Source organism: Citrus sinensis, chromosome 3, assembly GCF_022201045.2.
Source record: "Citrus sinensis cultivar Valencia sweet orange chromosome 3, DVS_A1.0, whole genome shotgun sequence".
NCBI lineage: Eukaryota > Viridiplantae > Streptophyta > Magnoliopsida > Sapindales > Rutaceae > Citrus > Citrus sinensis.
The window spans coordinates 20,038,736-20,046,968 of record NC_068558.1 but is presented as its reverse complement, the minus strand read 5'-3'; the positions used below and the strand labels follow the sequence as shown (position 1 = coordinate 20,046,968).

At 38.4% G+C, this 8,233-nt stretch overlaps 1 non-coding gene across 1 annotated transcript; it reads left to right on the top strand.

The window, feature by feature from the left end:
* Positions 1-7,057: 7,057 nt before the first annotated feature.
* On the top strand, positions 7,058-7,165 carry LOC127901538 (small nucleolar RNA R71). The gene has a single exon (XR_008053778.1). It is a non-coding gene; the product is annotated as a small nucleolar RNA R71 (small nucleolar RNA).
* The last annotated feature ends 1,068 nt before the right edge of the window (positions 7,166-8,233 follow it).

Here is an 8,233-nt window from a genome sequence, read left to right as displayed (position 1 = left end):
GTTGCTGCAACAACCAGCTCTGTATCGACTTGCTCCATTTCATCTTCAGAAGCTAGAGGTGTTGCTATTTTTGCCTTGCCCTAGCCCTTGCCCGCAAGGACTGGAATGTAGGGTTCCTCTTCAGGGTCTTCCTCTTCCTCTTCTTGAATAATGTGCCTTTTCTTGGTTTTGGAATGGGTCTGGATGGAGGGTTCCTCACGTTCTTTCTCAGAGTCGTTCTCTGCCTCTGTGGGTGAGCTATCAGTCGCAGACTTGTCACCTTCTTCCTCAGGTTGATCATATGGTTCAGCATCTTCTGATTCTACCTTTGCTTGTGGTTCGGCTGCAGCTTCTGCTTCTGGTTCATCTGTGGCAGTGGCTTCTTCACTAGCTTCTGCTGGAGCACCTGTGGTATTAGTGTTAAAATTGTACTGCTGGAGCAATGAATCAGGGAAGTTCTGGTGAGTGCTTTTCATATAAAGAGAAAATTGGTGTAGTTGGTTGTTTAGGTGTTGTAGATAGCTCCAAAACCGATCGTTTTCCCTCTGCTGAGCCTCAACACATTGAGTTATACAGGTGCTTAGCGCCTGGATTGTTTGTTCTAACCCAATAGCTCGTCTTGCTCCTGTTACAGCAGCTGGTTCAGTCGTTGTTACAGCAGCTGGTTCAGTCGTTGTTCCAGCACTCTCACCAGCAACTCTCTCAATGGTACGTGCCATAAAGACACCATCATTCTTGACATGTTCATCTTTCGTGTCAAGACGAACACCGGATACGACACAGATGCTGGTGATGAGTAAAGGAAATAGCAAGGCTGCTGTTTTGTGATTTTTTACTGCACAATCTCGGATTTCTTTTTCGATTATGCCACTCACATCTATAGGAAGCCCTCGAACAATGACATATAACAAAACCAACCTTTCTTGTGAAACCGTAGTAGTGTGAGTGGTTGGCATAAGCCTAGATTTCAGAAATTTCACCCACACCTTAGCAATAGGTTTCAAATCTATCCTATTAACTACTCGCCCTTCCTCATTAGCCCACGATGCCCCTTCTATTGTAAGAGTTGTAAAGATGGTGTTCTATTTTTTCGGGGTCAATTTATCAAGCAACTTGACATACTCACAATGAATTTCTGCTGGTAAATTATAAAAAGCATTTATAACGCAGGAGTCTAATAGAACATGTGTGTTTCTTACCCAAATGTTGTGCTAATCAAGGCTTACCAAATTGGCGTAAAATTCCTTGACTATTGATAGCACAGGATCTCGAAGGTGGTTGCAAAACTCTAACCATCCATGTTTTGCTGCAACATTGTGTATTGTTTGCACAATTTCGGTGAGTTATTCTGGAAATTGAAACCCTTTTTCTTACAGAATCTTTCGCAGCTCAATAAATTCTTCATATTTTTCTTCGACGTGGTAACTCTGGAAGCGTGAAGGATCTTTGAGTCGACTGGTTGTTTTCTTATACCTTAGCATGCCTATAGCAGTAACAAAGTGAGGATAATGTCCCTGAGAGTAAGAGGAGAAGATGAGGGTAAGAATGATTAGAGTTGTGCTTACTAAGGAGAGGGGGAATAGTGCCGTAGGTCACTACACACAGTGATTCCCTTTTTATAGTTGAATTTAAATGAAGATAAATCTAGTAAATAAAGATAAATTAGGGAAGAGAATATTTTGAATATAATGAGTATATCCCAAAAACATAGGCCAGCGAAATTAATGCATTAATTTCAGAGTTTTTTCTCAATTGCTATCTAAATCCATGTAGCCATCTGTCATGATTTATCTCCAACGGTAAGTGAGAGGCTCTAATTTTTAATTTACTATAACGGTAATATTGGGTGCTGCAGCACCCATTTGCTTGCTCTAGCAACGGTTACATACTCCCCTCCAATACCCTCTGACACGTGGCTTACCTTTGCACTCTGTCACCATATAACCCCACTTGTCAAAATGGAAATCTAATGCCACTCATACTTACCACAAAACTAAAACCAATTCTAAAAATAATTAAAAATAAAGAGATCAAATGATAGCAACAGTAAAAAATGCAATAATGTGAAAAGATAAAACTAAGTAACTTGAATTTAAGAACAAAATTAAATAAAATGGAAGAGAGGGAGAGCCGTCAACAAAACTAAGCAGGATCAAACTTAGTTTGAGGTGGTTGTCTCCACAATGGGCTGCCTCCCATTGAGCGCTTGATTTAAGGTCCTTCAGCCTGACCTTCTTTCATTGCTCAATAGCTGGGTTCTTTAAAGAGTAAAACCTCCTTTGAACAATTTGTCGCTGGGTGTATGTAATGCTTAACCCTGTGTCCATTAACTTTAAATTCGTGACATGTTTGTTCATTTAGAAGATCAACAGCTCCATGAGGATAAAATTTTAACAGCCTAAAAGGTCCAGACCATCGTGATTTTAACTTCCCTGGAAATAATCTTAGTCTTGTATTGTGGAGCAGCACTAGTTGACCAGGGCTGAATTGCCTGTTTTGAATATGCTTGTCATGCCAGTGTTTTGTCCTCTCTTTATAGATTCTCGCATCTTCATATGAAAATAACCTTAATTCGTCAAGCTCACAAAGTTGAAGCTTCCTTTGCTCTACTGCAGTATGAATATCCCAATTTAATTTCTTCAGTGTCCAGTGTGCTTTATGCTCTAGCTCTAGTGGCAAGTGACAAGCCTTCCCATAAACAATTCGGTAGGGAGACATGCCAAGTGGAGTTTTGTATGTTGTTTTGTATGCCCATAGAGAGTCATGTAATTGCAAAGACCAATCTTTCCTTGTTGGGTTTACCACTTTTGCTAAGATCTTTTTAATTTCTCTATTTGACACTTTAGCCTAACCATTGGAATGAGGGTGATATGTTGTTGCTACCTTGTGTCTGACTCCATATTTTACCATAGCTGCAGCAAAGACTTTGTTGCAAAAATGAGTACCCTCATCACTAATAATTGCTCTAGGAGTGTCAAACCTGGAGAAAATATTTTTCTGAAGAAAAGTCACCACTGTTTTAGCATCATTGGTAGGTAATGTTGCAGCTTCTACCTACTTGGAGACATAATCCACAGCAACAAGGATATATAAATTCCCAAAGAATGGTGGGAAAGGTCCCATGAAATCTATTCCCCAGACATCAAAAACTTCTACTTCCAGAATGTTAGTCAATGGCATTTCATGTCTTTTAGTTATGTTCCCTGTCCTTTGACACCTGTCACAACATTTAACAAATTCATAAGCATCTTTAAAAATAGTAGGCCAGTAATAACTTGATTGCAGAACTTTAGCAGCTGTTCTGTGATCATCAAAATGTCCTCCATATACTGCAGCTTGACATGACTCCAGTATGTGGGGGATTTCTCCTTCTGAAGCACATCTTCGTATTACTTGATCTGAGCATAACTTATATAAATGTGGGCCATCCCACTGATAACTTCTAACATCATGAAGAAATTTCTTTTTCTCCTGAAACTTCAACTCAGGTGGTAGCATCCCACTTACTAAGTAGTTAGCAAAATCTACATACTATGGAGATCCTGATTGTTGCAGCATATGTGCTTGCTGTACTACCAACAGCTGTTCATCAGGAAAAGTTTTAGTGATGTCCCTCCTTATCAATGTACTAGTGTCTACTTCCATCCGTGACAGGTGGTCTGCTATTTGATTCTCAGTTCCCTTTCTATCTTTAATTTTCAGATCAAATTCTTAAAGCAATAAGATCCATCTGATTAATTTTGGTTTAGCATCCTTCTTTGAAATTAAGTATTTGATGGCTGCATGGTCTGTGTATACAGTCACTTTAGTACCCACCAAGTAAGCTCTGAATTTGTCAAAAGCAAATACTACTACTAACAACTCTTTCTCTGTAGTAGTGTAATTGATTTGAGTTTGAGTAAGAGTTTTGCTTGCATAGGATATGGAGTGAAAAACCTTATCCTTTCTTTGCCCTAATAATGCTCCCACAGAATGATCACTAGCATCACACATCAGTTTAAATGGTAAAGTCTAGTCTAGAGATTTAACTACTGGAGTAGTGATCAGAGCTTTCTTTAATTCTCCAAATGCTTGAAGACAATCTTTGTCAAAGTGAAAGGGCTTGTCATGTTCCAGCAATGAGCATAAGGGTTTAGCTACCTTGGAAAAATCCTTAATGAATCTTCTGTAAAATCCAGCATGACCCAAAAAACTCCTAATACCCTTTATTGAAGTGAGGGGTGTCAGTTTATCTATTACCTCTATCTTGGCTTTGTCTACCTCAATGCCTTTCTTGGACACCTTATGACCCAACAATATTCCTTCTTGCACCATGAAATGGTACTTTTCCCAATTGAGTACTAAGTTAGTCATCTTACATCTTTTAAAAACTTCTTCCAAGTTGTGTAAACAATCATTGTATGTCTCTCCAAAAACTGAGAAATCATCCATGAAAACTTCTAAAGTCTGCTCTACCATGTCAAAAAAATAAACATCATGCATCTCTGAAAAGTTGCTGGAGCATTGCAAAACCTAAAGGGCATTCTTCTGAAGGCAAATGTTCCATAAGGACATGTAAATGTAGTCTTCTCCTGGTCCTCTGAGGCTATGGCAATCTGGTTGTAGCCTGAATACCCGTCTAGGAAGCAATAGTACTGTTTTCCAGCAAGTCTGTCCAACATTCGATCTATGAATGGGAGTGGGAAGTGATTTTTCCTTGTGGCTTTGTTGAGCTTTCTGTAATCCATACATACTCTCCATCCAGTCACTGTCCTTGTAGGAATAAGTTCATCCATCTTATTAGCTATCACTGTTATCCCTCCCTTTTTTGGAACACATTGAACTTGGCTCACCCATGAACTGTCTGATATTGGATATATGATTCCAGCATCCAACCATTTGATGATTTCTTTTTTCACCACTTCTTTCATAATAGGGTTTAACTTTCTTTGATGCTCCACCGAATTGTTGTGGCAATCTTCTAACAGGATTTTATGCATGCATATTGATGGGCTTATCCCCTTGATGTCTGCCATAGTCCATCCAATTGCTCTTCTGTATCTTCCAAGCAAATCTACTAGACTCTGTTCTTGACCTGGATTCAAGGTAAAGGAAATGATTACAGGGAATGTGTTGTTTTGACCAAGATAAACATATTTCAAATGTGAAGGTAACAATTTTAATTCAAGACTAGGTGGTGATTCAATAGATGATAAAGTTGTTTTTACTTCCCTATCTGAAAGATTCAGATGCTCAATAAACCTGTTGTGCCTATCAGATTATTTTTCTCCTTCTAATCTATCTGGTTTGCTGCAACATCTTCCTCTTCTAAATCTTCAAAGGTGATAACTTTGTTGATCTCTTTACTGCAGCATCTGTCCATTCTATCTGCTACAACAAAATCCACGACACTTAAGAAATTGTAATCTTCTACTTCATCCGGGTTCTTCATAGCCTCTAGTACATTAAATGTGACTTGCTGATCATTCACTCTTATGGTGAGCTCTTATTTCTGCACATCTATTAGAGTCTTTCCAGTTGCTAGAAAAGGTCTTCCAAGTATAATAGGTACCTCTTTATCAGCTTCAAAGTCTAGTACAATGAAGTTTACTGGAAAGATGAATTTGTCAACCTTCACCAGTACATCCTCAATTTTTCCTTCAGGGTATGCATGAGATCTGTCAGCCAATTGGAGAGTGACTGTTGTTAGTCTGCATTCCCCTACTCCCAACTGCTTAAATACAGACAATGGCATCAGATTAATACTTGCTCCCAAGTCACAAAGTGCTCTGCCAGTGTACTAGTTCCTATAGAGCAGGGTATTGTAAAACTTCTTGAATCCTTCACTTTTGTAGGAATCTTACTTTGGAGCATATGACTGCTTTCCTGTGTTAAAGCAATAGTTTCAAATTCTCCCAGCCTTCTCGTTCGTGCTAAAATGTCTTTTAGAAATTTCACATAATTTGGCATTTGCTCCAAAGCTTCCACAAAAGGTATGTTTATATGTAACTGCTTCAGTACTTCTAGAAATTTGCTGAACTGCTTGTCTTGTTTTTGCTTGTGGAATCTCTGTAAGAAAGGTGGTGGATGTCTAAACTGCTGGGTAGCTTCAAGAGGTACCAAACTCTGCTTGTTTGGTTTGGTGTAGGTCGTGGCTACTGGTGTTGCAACTTCTTTTTCAGCATGTTCTGGTTGAGTTCCCTCTGAAGTTGATGTAGCTTGGCCCATGTAACCAGTGTCTTGATGGCCCATTTTGAGGTGGTTTTTGTGATGAATTGAATTCCATCATATTTTCTGTCACATCAATTAGGATATCAACATTCTTTCCAGATCTCAAATTAATTACTTTGCAGTGTTCTTTGCCATCTCTCCTAGGGTCTTCTGTGTTGCTAGGTAAGCTTTCTTGAGTTCTGCTACTCATTGTTGTGGCAAGTTGTCCCATTTGGTTTTCTAGGTTTCTCAAGGATACAGCTTGACTCTGCACAATTGCTTTATTCTTTGCAATGTATTCCTTAATCAGTGCTTCTAGTGAAGTGATTGGATCTTGACTGATATGTTTTTGCCCCTGACTCTGATGATGAAAACCAGGTGGTTGAGTGTTTGTCCATTTATTGCTGGAACATTTCGATTCTAACTACTCCAATAAAAATTTGGGTGTTGGTTCCAGCCAGGGTTATAAGTATTTGAATATGAGTTGTTTTGAAGCTGTCGATTGAAATTACCCATATAGCTTACTGAAGCTGGATTTCCAGGACAATTATCAAAGTCATGTTCTTCATCACAGTATACACAAGAAAGTTCAGCAACTTGCTTCACTACTGCTGGAGCAGATGTCATGGCCTTCACCATGTTAGTCAATGAAGTTACTTGTGCTGATAAGGCTGTAATTGCATCTATGTTATGTACCCCTGTTGTTCCTCTTGTTACTAGTTGCCTAGTTGATGGCCACTGATAATTATTATTGGCAATTCTCTCCAAATTTTCATAAGCTTCAGTGTAAGATTTGGATAACAGGGCTCCATTTCCTGATGCATCCACCATTAATCTAGTACTAGGATTCAACCCATTGTAGAAAGTTTCTAATTGAATGCAACAAGGAAAGCCATGATGAAGACACCTTCTGAGCAGTTCTTTGAATCTTTCCCAAGCCTCATACAAACTCTCATCTTTAAGTTAATGGAAAGAAGTAATCTCATTCTGTAATTTTACATTTTTTGTCGGTGGGAAATATTTCATTAGGAATTTATCAGCCAACTCATTTCATGTAGTGATGGAATCAGATGGTAACAAATTTAACCATGCTCTTGCTCGATCTCTTAAAGAATAAGAAAAAAGCCTCAGTCTTAAGGCATCTTGTGTTGCTCCAGCAATATTGAAAACATCACTCACTTCCAAGAACAACTTAAGATGGAGATGGGGATTTTCATTTGGCAATCCATTGAATTGACCAACTATCTGCAATATTTGAAACATCACTGGCTTCAATTCAAAGTTTGCGGCTTCTACTTCAGGTCTGATTATCCCAGGGTGTACAACTTGAGGAGTTAACACGGCATAATCTCTAATAGCTCTGTTTCTGTCATCAGCCATGTAAATAATGTTGTTATTGCATAGTTGCTTCTCGTTAGCATGTTCATTATGCTCTTCTTGAATGTTGACTGGTTGTAAGGGCCCGTGAGGGTTCAAATTTCCCACATCCTGTAAATTATTCATGCCTGAAACAGTTTTTGAATTCCTTTGTTCTCTTCGCAGTCTCCTGACAATCCTTTCAATCTCAGGATCGAATTGGAATACCACAAATCTGTCTTTGCGCATGCACGTACTGATCTGCCAATAAATAGAATGAATCAAATCAAATTTGGCGCTATTAAGATTTACTTCACACTTAAAAAATAAACAATCAATCCCCGGCAACGGCGCCAAAAAATTATTGATAAATTCTATAATCAATTGCTACCAATGTCAATGTGCAAGTATGTAATAAAGTGATGAATATTCAAGATCGTTTCCACAATGATTGATGTTACTCGAAATGCTATAGTAATCACAATAATGCGAATCAATTTAAGGCCGAAGTTAAAAATCGTAAATTGAGTTCTATCGTAATTGATGATTGTGAGAGAATAAAGTAAAACAATACCGTAATGAAATAAACTAAATTAAATGTGTCTAAGATTCAATTGAGATTATGGTAGTTGAATGATCAAACTCTCTTTATGAGCTGACTGTTTTTCATCAAGTTAACTCCAGTTGTTACGGCAAGTGCTACAGCACT